Source organism: Anabrus simplex, chromosome 7 (assembly GCF_040414725.1).
Source record: "Anabrus simplex isolate iqAnaSimp1 chromosome 7, ASM4041472v1, whole genome shotgun sequence".
Lineage (NCBI taxonomy): Eukaryota > Metazoa > Arthropoda > Insecta > Orthoptera > Tettigoniidae > Anabrus > Anabrus simplex.
The window spans coordinates 159753872-159768061 of NC_090271.1; the positions used below are offsets into that span (position 1 = coordinate 159753872).

At 40.3% G+C, this 14190-nt stretch overlaps 1 protein-coding gene across 3 annotated transcripts in view; it reads right to left on the minus strand.

The window, feature by feature from the left end:
• The window catches only part of nebu (nebulosa), a 168473-nt gene that overhangs the window by 48530 nt on the left and 105753 nt on the right, over positions 1–14190 (minus strand). Inside the window, exon 1 of one of the 3 annotated variants that reach the window (XM_067151405.2) lies at positions 9717–9794. The exons of the other annotated variants lie outside the window; for them this stretch is intronic. The gene's annotated coding sequence lies outside the window, so the exon portion shown is untranslated. Of the gene's footprint in view, positions 1–9716; positions 9795–14190 lie in introns of those variants that run through there. 3 annotated transcript variants of the gene reach the window in all.

Genomic DNA, 14190 nt, shown 5'->3' on the forward strand with positions numbered 1-14190 from the left:
TAACCTCCAGGGTTGGTTTTTCCCTCGGACTCAGCGAGGGATCCCATCTCTACCGCCTCAAGGGCAGTGTCTTGGAGCGTGTGACATTGGGTCGGGGGATACAACTGGGGAGAATGACCAGTACCTCGCCCAGGCGGCCTCACCTGCTATGCTGAACAGGGGCCTTGGTGGGGGATGGGAAGATTGGAAGGAATAGACATTTGCCGGCATTTGCCTGGAGGAGAAGTGGGAAATCACGGAAAACCACTTCAAGGATGGCTGAGGTGGGAATCGAACCCACCTCTACTCAGTTGGCCTCCCGAGGCTGAGTGGACTCCATTCCAGCCCTCGTACCACTTTTCATATTTTGTGTCAGAGCCGGGAATCGAACCCGGACCTCCGGGGGTGGCAGCTAATCTCACTAAGCACTACACCACAGAGGCGGACTCGTTTGGTACTAAGAGAGCAAAAATGTTATTTTACTGCATTGGTGCAAAATATCAATTTTTTTTTCAGCACCGCAGTGTGTGTTAAGTTCATATGGCCATAGCAGTTGCCTGGGTTGGGAATAGGGAAGAATCCTATAGTGCCTGTTCTTTGAATATGGTGGTGCTACTCACTGTCACTTTACAATTGTTATTACAATCAGAGAAACGGGTAATGCAATCATCTTTTAAATAATAATAATAATAATAATAATAATAATAATAATAATAATAATAATAATGGCTTTACGTCCCTCTTAACTACTTTTACAGTTTTCGGAGATGCCGAGGTGCCGGAATTTAGCCCCGCTGGAGTACTTTTACGTGCCAGTAAATCTACGGACACGAGGCTGACGTATTCGAGCACCTTCAAATACCACCGGACTGAGCCAGGATCGAACCTGCCATGTTGGGGTCAGAAAGCCAGAACCTCAACTGTCTGAGCCACTCAGCCCGGCACGATTATCTTTTCTCTGAAGATTTAATTTACCGAACAAGTTGGTCATTCGGTTTGGATCACGTTGCTGTGAGCTCGCATTCATGAGATTGTGGATTCGAATCCTGCTGTCGGTAGTTCTGAAGATTGTTTTCCGTGGTTTCCATTTTCACACCAGGCAAATGCCGGGGCTGTACCTTAATTAAGGCCACGGCCGCTTCCTTCCAATTCCTAGGCCTTTCCTATTCCATCGTCGCCGTAAGATCTGTGTCGGTGTGACGTAAAGCAAAAAAAAAAAAAAAACATTTTCACACCCGGTTGTACCTCAATTGAGGCCACGGTTGCTTCCTTCCAAATCTTAACTCCTTCCTATCCCATCGTCGCCATGAGACCTATTTGTGTCTGTGTGACGTAAAAAAACAAAAAGATTAAGTTTTAAATGTTCTGTTAATGAAGCATTGCTTAGAAGCGACGTCAGTAGATGCAGAGTGGGTCTCGGCCCACAAGCGGCCATGGTTCTACCCCTCTGCATTCGGGAGACGGGACAGGGTTGGACCTCACGGCTGGCCCCAACCATCGGCTGTCCTGAGAATGGTTTTCCATTCTGCTGCACTATGGCCGCCAACCCCCTCTTCTCTGAGCATCTCCTTCACTGTATCAAATCTCCCGGCCTGAGAGACGGTGTCACCGTATAAGAGGCCCGCCTCCCTCTTTAGGGGAGGAATGAAAATTTTTAGTAGTAGTAGTGTTAGTAGATGCGATACTTTCTTTAGCATTTAACAATGGTGTTACATTTGGAGCTCGAGATACCATATTAAACATTTTATTCATCCTACCGAGGCAATTTTTTTTTCTGGGGTATATGACCGTCTTATTATTGTTTTAGACCAAACATTAAGGGAATAAGTCAGCTTTCTGGCATATGACCTATTGGTAGTGCATGCAGATGAGAAACGGCACGATTATAGGAACCGCTCTGTCCACACCTTTGTAGAAATAAGGGCATTGCGAATATTGGAGCAGGCAAGCGTTTATTTCAAGAAGTAGCAGTTAGCTGTGCATTCGTTATTGTCTGTCTGATGGACATACTGTATACTGATATGATTTGAACGGTTAGAATGCACCTATAAATTTCCGCTGAATATTCAACTCTTGAACTACATGCAATGTAGGTTAGTTAACTGAAAAAAAAAAAAAAAAAAAAACCGCAAGCTGTAGTTTTTCTTCTTCCAGCTTCCAGCTCTCTAGGGTCGGCACTTCTTGTGGATTAAGCCCAGTATTACGTCTGTGGTGGTTGGTAGTGTGATAGTCTTCAAATAAATAAATAAATAAATAAATAAATAAATAAATAAATAAATAAATAAATAAATAAATAAAGGAATAGGAGTACTCCCATCCCCTAGTTCCGGATCATCTCAAAATAGGGAGATAGCACTCTTTTACTACAATTCATTAAAGTTTGATACATGCATTATATTTTCCTCTTATAATTATTTTACTATTACTACACTATATATAATTTATTTTGTACTAGACGTTAACTTAACAATGCTATATTGTCTAGGACAGGGATGGCGAACCTATGCCACGCGTGTCACTAGGTGACACGCAAACACGATTTCGGTGGCACGCCACATGAACATAATAATACTTTAATGCATGTCTTGTACCACAAACAATTCACATCTTATAGTGTTTCACGTTTAACTAATAAATATAGAAAATCTAAATACTAGGTCCATCCGGACGTGCAATATGACAACACTGGTACACTGATAGATCGGAACGTCAACTGAGATAACAGTGTCGTTTTCTGGAAGTTTTGTATACGGACATAGAAACAGAAACTTAACAAAGGTAGTGACAGGATTTTTCGAGAACAGTGGACAAGGGAATTCGGACTGATAGAAAGATGTGTTGCGTGTGTTCGAAAACAATTGTATCCCTCACATTTAATGTAAAGCGCCAGTTCGAGACTGATCATTCAAATGTTTGTTCCATATCAGGCCAATGAAGAAAGAAGGAAGTTGGTGTCACAAAATATCGAACATTACACAAAACATCCTACAGTATTTCTTTTGTATCATCTTTCCGGCCAAGGAATAACATCAGTGCGGCTGTTTCTACCTGCCTCACTGCATAGTACAGCATGCATCTGAAACCGCTTTCTGACGGCGAGTTCTTGAAATAAATTTCCTTTATTGATGCCCGACACATTGTTTGAAAACTTCCGTAACAAACAGCAAATAATTAAAAGAATGAAAGGAATGCTGTCAAGGATAGAATAATAAGAATGAGTGAAGAAGTTTCGGAGCAACTGAAAACGAATTTGGATAACTCCCAGATGTATGCAGTATGTTTTAATGAAAGCATGGATGTGACTTTACAAACAAGGATAGCTGTATTTTTTAATTTCCTTACGGAAATGTGATGAGGTAGAATTTAGTTAAATTGTTGAGCATGCGAACTACGACAACATGTGAAGATAATGAAGGTAATGGAGGAAGTGAAGTCCATTGGCAATATTAGTACTTTTGATATTTATATCTAATAATATTTATAATTTTACAATTTGCTTTACGTCGCACCGACACAGGTATAGGTCCCATGACGACGATGTGAGAGGAAAGGCTTATGAGTGGGAAGGAAACCGCCGTGGTCTTAATTGAGATACAATCCAAGCATTTGCCAGGTGTGATAATGGGGAAACCACAGAAAACCATCTTCGGGGCTGCCGATTGTGGGGCTCGAACCCACTATCTCCCGGGTGCAAGCTCTCAGTAGCGCGCCCCTGACCGCGTAGCCAACTCACCCGGTAATAATATTTAATGATGAAGTGTGTTACAATGGGAGCTTATTATTTATTTATTTACAAATAGAAAATGTATTGTCAAAAATTACATATTTAAAAATGTATTTTTTTGCAGTATTTACAAAATACAACCACGGAATATGCAATCAAATGAATTTACAAAATATATCTAATGAATAAATAAATAAATTAATAAATACATCAGAAAATAAATTACATAAATAACATATTATGAAACTTAATTGGGAATTTGGGAAAGAAGTCGGGGTCGGGGGGGGGGGCGGGGGAGTTGTAGGTTGTAGCCATTCTTAGGAAAATAGCAAGTGGCACAGTCAACAGTTGAGAATAATAAACCAGAATTAAAATGGCACACTTGTTGGAAAAGGTTCGCCATCCCTGGTCTAGGACAATGTGTATCTTTCCTTAGCTTATTTAATGCTTGCTTTTGTATCACAAGTATTTTTGGAGTATCCTACCATTAACAACATGTCTTACTTAATGGCTGAATTATGAACAGAATATAATGACACGACAATGCAAAAAATTATATATTATTACATTTGAAATTTTTAACCTACTAGTAATTATATTCATTATTCTAGGATACGCAGGCCTCTTATCCTTCTTATCCTTATTCTTCACTCACATTTGTATTTGTTTTGATGTTTTTAATTTCCCTTTCCCATACACTTCTTAAAACACAAAAATATTTCTGTTCTTCCCGGTGTAATTTACTCTTTATTTAATATTTTAGCATTTTTACAGAATTCTCTCTTTGTACTTTTGTTTTATATTCACTTCCCAGATATTTTACTCCCAGTGCTTCGGTTGCCCTACAAACTCTTAATAGATGCGCTTCTTCCGTGTCTTCTTCACAGAGTAGACACTGATTTTCGATATTTCTCTCTCTTTGACCCTTATTTTTATAAATTCCCATTAGCCCCCACACCATTCCTCTTACTTCTCTGTTAGGAAGCCTTTCTCTCCTTATTGCCATATTGTGTATGACTTTACAAAATTCCAGCAGTGTCCTTTTAGTTCCACATTTTGCCATAATCGTCCGTTTCTCAATATCTTTCACTCTGACCATTATTTTCTTACAGAATTCCTTAACTTTGTACTGAATCTGTTTACCCCAGTAGCTTCTCGTTCCTACTCTGTCGAGCATCCTTTTCACTTTCGTTAGATCTGCTGTTTGTATGCTAAATTCAGTATTTCCCTCCCCTCTCCCCTTCTTAATCTTAACCACTATTTTATTACTTTCCTGGTTATATCTGCTTGAATGCTTATACTATCACATAGTCTTATAACTCCACAATTGGCCGTGCACTCTGGAAGCCCCATAATTACTTTGTAGAATTTATTATAAATGAAATAATAATCTGAAGCTTGTCAACAATTTGAAGGACGCGGAAACTAACTCCACACTATATGTACAAATCTGAAAAGATCTTGAAATCCAGTGGAACAAGCTCTATTGTGATAGTGGAGTTTTGAATGACCATCCTGTGCCACATGATAATAATAATAATAATAATAATAATAATAATAATAATAATAATAAGTATAGCCTCAGCTAACTTGACTTCATAATACTCTTTAAGAAAGAGCTCTGTGGTATAGCACAGTCAACTACAACTAATTTAAACATGACACCTTGAAACTTTCGGAACCGTCTTTTTCCATCATTTTCATTGTAGTTACTTTTAGCATTCCAAATAATTTGCCGTTTACAAATAAAATAATTGGTTCTTAAAATTCTCATCGGTAAGCCTCGACTTCTTTGGGGGAAAAGCACATCTTTGCGTTTGCTGAAAAGACGCTCTACTGGGGCACTTGAAGTAATATCTGTGTTTAATTTTAAGAACATCGTTGGAATAAGTACGACGTTTTGGAAGACCTAGAGATGTAAGAAAGTACCGCGTCCAGAAATGGCGAAGCTACTAGTTCTGATGTAGTAGAACTGCAAAAGTTATCTCCATCATTATGTTTTCCCCGTTTCTGTTTCCATGATAGATATATATATATATATATAAATTACTAGAATGTAAAGATTATAATTTTATAAAAAAATAACAATTACAAGTAAAAATTACTAATAATGTAATCGTTACAACTAATTAGATTACTTCTACTCAGTTACTTCGCAATTCTTATTCAAAATATATGGAAAATAGTAATAACAATAATAATCGATTCTATTATTATTATTATTATTATTATTATTATTATTATTATTATTATTATTATTATTATTATTATTACGGCATTTGTCATAAACCACAATGCCTTTATGGAACGGAAACACTAATTTTTAAAATGAAAGCAGACATCGAAAACATTGAGTAAAAAGAACGCAAAATGGTTAGGAAACTCAGTCTCTTGAGGAACAGGTGATGTCAAAATGTTCCCAATACTGCGGCGAAGTGTTTCTCTCAAATGTTTGGCCATCTTCACGATGAACAAGCTTTCTCGCTTGTGAAATACAGTAAACTGTCAATTAAGCGGAATTCGGACTTAGCGATCATTATTCGACAAATCAATAATAATTTTTAAAATACTTATTGAACGGGAATGAACCTGAATACGATTTTGGAGGTTTTGAAATCTCTAACTTTTGTGAAACTTTGAAGCAGGCAGCTGATGATTAGAGTGATAATGGTACTGAATGATGGCTAGACATCAATAAAGATGGCCCAGGCATCTAAATTCAGTGCCATAAGGAGAATGCTGGAGAGTTCTGCGGAATGATAGGACAGCTGACTATGACGAACTGATCTGGAGCTATCGAGGATCGGATAAAACTAGTGAGCGTTTAAAATTCCATTTATTTCTTAAATCTATTCGATTTGATGGTTCTCACAATTTTAAAACGGTTGAGATCCTCTGATGTAGACTTTAGGTATTAACTTATTATATCTTAGGATTTATCTGTAACTCACGGGTAAAATAATTTTATATTAGTGCCACAACATCTCTGCTCTTCCGAACGGTGCAGGTTTTCGTAGGTCAGATCACCGGGCTCGGCTGTAGATGTACTGTGTATTGTTTACGAGCTTGACAGGGCGTACTTAATGCTCATTGTGTCGTAACATGCTCGTTATCACTTGATACAAGGTGTGAAGTACAGTGCATAAAACATTACTTTCCCTATCTCGGCATGCTATTCTAGGTATGTATATCCTATTGTTATATCAATAACAGCCTTTGATTAAGCGGTTTTTTTTTTGTTTTACAGACGATTAAATGTCATTTTCAAAACAAATTCAAACATTAGCAGTAATTAATAAATGTCCACCCATATTACGTGGTAGTGGTACGTTACTTGAATCTGTGTTCCAATCTTTATTACTTTTTTACAATTTGTTTTAGGTCGCACCGACACAGATAGGTCTTATGGCGACGATGGGATAGGAAAGTCTCAGGAGTGGGAAAGAAACGGCCGTGGCCTTAATTAACGTGCAGCCCCAGCATTCGTCTGGTGTGAAAATGGGAAACCACGGAAAACCATCTTCAGGGCTGCCGACGGTGGGGTTCGAACCCACTAACTCCCGGATGCAAGCTCACAGCTGCGCGCCCCTAACCGCACGGCCAACTCATTACAGGACATGCATTGTAATTCGGTATTTTCAAAATGATTGCAATAACTACGAATATACTGTCCTAGGGGACTCTTGAGAACCATTTCACGCTTTATCAAGGATTTACAAGTCTGATCTCTTCCGCTATTTGGTTGTGGTCGTTTTCATGCAGTGAAAATATTTTGGCCTGGCACAAATGATATTTTAACGCAGTTGAATTTCCTGTGGAGCATAGCTCATCGAGTGGGTAGAAAAACGTGACAACGTAACAGTTTGGACAATTCTGAGTAGTCTCTCGAGGCCAAAACGCTTCCCATTTGACAGACTATACTAGTGTGGGCAACTGGGAACTTTCCTGATACCGAGACAGAGGCCCTGGAGAGATCCGCAGTGCTCATTTATGAGGACGAGAACGTATTAACCCAGTTTTTCTGTACAGGCGTCTAATTTCATTCATTCTGACACTTTTTTCGAAGTCCTACTCCAATTTTAAGCGATGTTGCTGCGAGTACGAAGGGCGAACTCTCCACAGCTCTTTTCTTAGCAGCTCGTAGTTTACGTAAGAGTTTATGCGTTTTCGAATGCACACACTCCTTCGCCTGCTCAATCAATTTGGAATTAAAACCGCTAGTTAAACGAAAAGAAAGGCCAGAAATTACGACTCTGAGAAATATTTTCTTTTCATTGAAAGTGATCTGCAAAAGGACATGGGCGAGTTATTGCAGCATGCTCCTATGCTGTTGTGCAAATAGTTTGTTTACATCCCAAACTCAAGTAACGCAGGAACAATGAGAAGTGAATGACAACAGTGACGACGACATGACTGACTACGAATAAGTAACAATTTCATTTTTGTATAGGTTAGGTTGAAGAAAATATAATATGTTGTAGCTTCCAAAATGTATTACATTTGAAAGTTACATTTTTGTTGAGTTCGTTCGAATGAAATAATTCCAAATGCTTCGTCCTCAAAACATGCACTTGTTGAGCTCTCCCTTCATAGTCGCATGACATGTTACCGCAGTGTTTCTGCTCTGAATGAAGCTACAAATATAAGAAGGAGGAATTTTCGTTAACGTTATATATTGAGAGAATATCAGCGATAAACGCTCCTAGTTTGGGGGATTATGGGGGACCGCTTGTTTATAATGGCGTAGCCAGATATTTGAAGGAGAAGGCTCGCCCCAAATCATACACAACATGTTTGTGGCTTGGTAGAATTTGAGGATTCACAAATAACGGGAAAGACATGTGCGTGTGTGGGGCGCACATGCACGAGAGTCATAAGGACACTGATACAAGTGAATTATGAATGTTATTTGCTTTACGTTCCACTAACTACCCTTTTACGGTTTTCGGAGACGCCGAGGTGCCAGAATTTAGTCCCAAAGGATTTCTTTTACGTGCCAGTAAATCGACCGGCACGAAGCCGACGTATTTGAGCAGCTTCAAATACCTGACTGAGCCAGGATCGAACCTGCCAAGTTGGGGTCAGAAGGCCAGCGCCTCAAGTGAAGTATGTTGATATTCAGATTGCGGTACCGGCACACTGACATTAACATACAGAACAAGAACAATATGATCAAGGTCAACAGTTTACAGCGAATGGTATGTTCATATTACAATCTAAAATCAAACTTTCGAGGCTTCTTAGAAAATAGATTCAAGAGATCTGTCGGTTTTACAATTATGCCTCTGTGGATGTTCAAAAGAGCCGACTCATTGAGTCGACTTTCACAGTTTTATTATCAGTTTTTGTTTATTTTCTTTTGCAAAAGTTCCATGGGGGTGAGGGTTCTAACTCCCGTACCCCCCCCCCCCCTTTCGCTACGCCCCTGTTTCTACTGATTTGTGAGGTTTTCTTTTCGCGAAAAATCAATAATCTTTACTTTTTACACATTTTGAATTCACTACCAAAGTGAATTGACCGATTATAAAAAAAAACTGTAGCTGACTGGACTATCAATAAGATATATCAGCTAGATGGAGCTGACTACAATATATCCTTTCAACAGCGGCTGGAAAAAATCCTTTGATGTGAGATGCCGCGTCTAAGTAACAATTCCCGTGTTACAATTGATAGAAAAGTAAACATATTCGCCGAATCAGAAACAGCACAGAAATAATCTATGTATTATATGCCACCTATGTTAAGGATTTAATTTCGTAAGTTCAGTTTCAGCTTAAGATGACAGCCGCAGGGATTGTAAACAGACACTGCCGGTAGAAACACGCGCTTGTAACACCAGATATGGGTTGTTTCTTTATCCTTTAAATCTAATTAACATTTTAAAATATGTCCATAATAATCGGGCGGGGAGGGGATCAGCCCTATGAGCGCCACCCCCCCCCCCCCCGCTTTGCCCACATCACTGCTTGTTAACGATCACAGAACGAATTCCTCTCCATGATAGTGTACTTACTTAGCATCAGCCGACAGAATTCTGTGTGTATAGAATGTGACAACGGACCTTGTGACCTGCTGAGACGGAGAGAAGAACGCGACTACTGGAATACGAAGTAATCGGAGAGCTTTATCACACAATGGGATATCTAGCGACAAGATGAGCTCAAGCTGATAAGATTGTGTCTTTGAATGTCTCCTTTCAATGAATCGACACTATTGAGTTCCATGTTTCGATTGATAAGATACTGTACAGAATGTCACTTATTCCAGCTATATAATGCCTAACACACTCACAAGTTTCTAAAGGTTGTTATTCCTTCATATACATACTTACCATAATAGTGCCAGCAGTTCGATGCACCTTGTGCATATGAAATTTGCCTGATAACTGGTTTACCTGTTTACGAATTATTTGGCTGATGATCGGTAAAGAAGCGGTTGTGCCTATACGCTAGGAACCATTCTGATATTCATCGCGAGGTGAAGAATTAAACCACAGAAAGCAATTCATATATACATATATTTAGTTTGGCATTACGTCACACCGACAGAGATAGGTCTCATGGCGACGATGGGATAGGAAAGAACTAGGTGTTGGAAGGAAGCGGCCGTGTACTTAATTACGATACCTGGTGTGAAAATGGGAAACCACGGAAAACCATCTTCAGGGTTGCCTTAGTGGGCTTCGAACCCACTATCTCCCGAATGCAAGTTCACAGCTGCGCGCCCCTAACCGCACGGCCAACTCGCTCGGTATATATAATATTTTGCTACTGGTTTAAAGTCTCACTAACACAGAAGGTTTTAGGCGACTCAATGATTAGGACTGGGAAGGTTCAGCCCAATCATTTGTGTAGTGTGAAAATGGGGAATCACAGAAACCTCCTCCAAGGCTGCCGACGGTGGGATTCGCAACCACCATCTTCCAAATGAAAGTTCACAGCTACGTGACCTGAACTGCATATCTAACTCGTTTGGTCAGCCACTCCTAGCATTGTTGTGATGGGTTTAACTTATTTTCGGCCAATGGGTCATGTACGACCCATAGTGCTTGGATCTTCACACCCTTCTTGGCCCTTGCCTTTCCTTTACAGATATCTTCATTTTTCGAAGTGTCGGCCATCTTCGTTTTTGCCTTCTGATAAATACTGAGAGGATGGTTGTCCAGTTGTACAATCACTTGCAGTACTGCAGGTTTGATTATGAGCCACTTGGTGATGGTCGAGAAAGCACAACTGGTCAGCCATCAACACTGTTCAACCCCCTCTGTAAACCAGAATCCTAAGATCGCGGGTTCAAACCCGACAGAGGTGGTCTGATCTTTGAAGGTCGGAGAAAAATCGTACGATGTCGGCATGTGAAAGATCATTATCATCATCACCATCCTCTAAGGGCAATGCCTTGTAGCTGTAGCCACATCTGACCATCTTCTGCTAGTCTCGTCATGTGGCTATATGAACCAGTTCACCGCGACATCCCTGGTCGTCCTCTTCCCAGTACTTTACCTTCGGTGATGATTTGGAGAAAAGAGTCATGACTCAGTACGTGTACAAGGAACCTTCTTTCCCTCTTCTTTATCGCATTTAATAAACATCGATCCTCCTTTACGTTTTTTAAAAACAAGGTCATTTGACCTTTTATCCATCCAACTCGTTTTTGTAATTCTTCTCTAAAACCACAGTTCTGCAGCCTCCAGTTTTGTTTCTTTCCTTTTCCCTAATGTCCAAATTTCGCATCCCTACAGAAGCACACTCCAAACAAAGGTAGCCGGGGTAAGTGGCTCAGACGGTTAAGGCGCCCCACTTCTGACCTCAACTTGACAGGTTCGATTCAGGCTTAGTCCAGTGGTATTTGAAGGTGCTCAAATACGTCAGCCTCGTGTCGGTAGATTTACTGGCACGTAAAAATAACTCCAGCGGGACTAAATTTCGGCACCTCGGCGTCTCCGAAAACCGTACTAGTTAGTGGGACGTAAAGCAAGTGTTATTATTATTATTATTATTATTTATTATTATTATTATAAACAAAGGTCTTGAGAAATGATTTTCTGGTTTCCAAACTGAGATTGTTGTTTAGCAATAAGTTTTTCTTATTTCGAAAGGCTTGTTTTGCTACCACTATTCTTTCCTTGATTTCCAAAAGGGACCTGTTATCAGATGTAATGTTGTTGTTGTTGTTTTGTGTGAGTCATAAGTTCATAGACTGGTTTGATGCAGCTCTCCATGCCAGCCGGTCCTGTGCTAACCTTTTCATTTCTACGCAACCACTACATGCTAAAACTGTTCTAATCTGCTTGTCATATTAATACATTTGTCTACCCCTCCTGTTCTTATCGCCTACACTTCCTTCAAAAACCAACTGAACAAGTCCTGGGTGTCTTAAGATGTGTCCTATCACCCCCTCTTTTCTCTTCAAATTCAGTCAAATCGATCTCATCTCACCAATTCGATTCAGTATCTCTTCATTCGTGTTTCGATGTATCCATCTCACTTTCAACATTCTTCTGTAACACCACATTTCAAAAGCTTCTATCCATCAGAGGTAATAGAACGTCGAAATTGGCAAGTAGGCAACCTGATTAGCATCATATGAAAATGTCTTCAGCATGGCAGCAGAGGCCATAAGAGTATTACTATTACTGTACTTTCCAGGGGGAAAAAGGAAGAGTTCCGACCCTTCGAAGAAGGAAGGTATCGGCAAAAGAAAGGAAAGGACTTTGGAGGCCATGAAATTGAAGACTCTGTACGACTGACGAACTTAGTACGGTCGGGGTCAGAAGAAAACAAGAGTTCAAGTGAGGACGGATGGAACAGATTAATTTGAAGAGCCAAGCACAAGTAATTGGAAGCAATGTCAGATTCGTCTAAGCAATCTGTGGTCGCCAACCCACACTACAAAGTTCAGAGCCTGTGGAGGCATCAAGGAAAAGAATAATCGTTTCTACTGAGAAATTGCTTGAGACGTAGTAGTAGTAGTAGTAGTAGTAGTAGTAGTAGTAGTAGTCCTGGACTTATAACAACCTATTGGGATTGGCACTATTCGATTGGATTTGGCCTAATGTTACTGCTGGTTGCCCTTCCAGATGCCAATCGTATGTATAGGAATATGTTTTCTTTCACGTATTCCTGTGGGAGTTGATAGTGTGTTGTGTGCAGATGGAGATTTGTATTCAGACGGACACAAACACCCAGTCCCCGAACCAGGGGAATTAACCATATAAAGTTAAAATACTCGGTCCGGCCGGAAATCTAACCCGGGGCCTTCGAAACCGAAGGTCAGTACACTGGCTATTCAGAAAAAGGAGCCGGACTGCTCGAGACGGGAGTATACACCACAATTTGGCAAAGGTTGTTTCCCGAGTGGCGCGACACATCCTATTTCCTCATTTTCACCAAAATATGTTTATAAGACCGGTAAAAACACGATGACAGTCTTGACGTCATGGTGAATTACACCAGTCTCCAATTAAAAGTATAGGCGAGGTACAGGAAAACAACCAAGTACGTGACTAAAGCCATGTGCGTCAGTTCAGAACATAGCTTCCTTAAAACAAGGTTATGACCAGGTAACAAGTGACAGAAAGAACGTTGATTCCCCATGCGCCTGGTGGTACGGCAACACTTCATACGTCTCTGAAATGCACTTGGACTGCACTTGGCCTTGCGTAGTCCAACCAAGTAAAAGCTCTCCCAGTAACGTCTAGAGTGATTCCATTTTAAATTCAGAAAAAGTATAATAATAATAATGTTTGTTTTTCGTCCCATTAACTGCTTAACACAAGTACACACTGTGCACTCGCCCTGCACAGTCGGATCTTCCTTAACATGTTTGCGAACGAGTTCAATTGTTTTCTTACACATGGCTTACGTCACTCCGACACATATAGATCTTATGACGAAGATAGGACAGGAAAGAGCTAGGAGTGGGAAGGGAGCGTCCGTGGTCTTAATTAAGGTACAGACCCAGTATTTGCCTGGTGTAAAAGTGGGAAACCACGGAAAACCATCTTCAAGGCTGCCGACAGTGAGGTTCGAACCCACTATCTCCCAAATACTGGATACTGGCCGCTGTCGAGCTCGGCGAGTTCAATATTACCGTCGTTTCTCTTCCCTGTCATAAGTGATTTTTTTCCAGTCTTCATGTTGTTATGGTAGTTATTCGAAACAAGACGTCCTTTGAACAGGACGGACAGTGAATTTTCGGTGGTTCTATGTGTATTTTTTCGTGTGCCTCCTGTGGAGCACGTGCCTAGGAGCGGTGGCATTAGTGGATGGCAAATTTTCGCTAATACTATTTTTTGTTATTTAAAATATCTTGTACTATTACTAGCCTAGTGGATCCCTTGCGAAACAGACCCTCCGATGAGGGTGGGTGCATGGGAATCTGCGTGTTATTGTGATGGAAGATAGTGTGATGTATGAGTTGCCTCCCTCAAGTTAACTTCATGGACGACCGAAAACAGGTTTTTTTCTTCACAAGTAAGGGTGAAA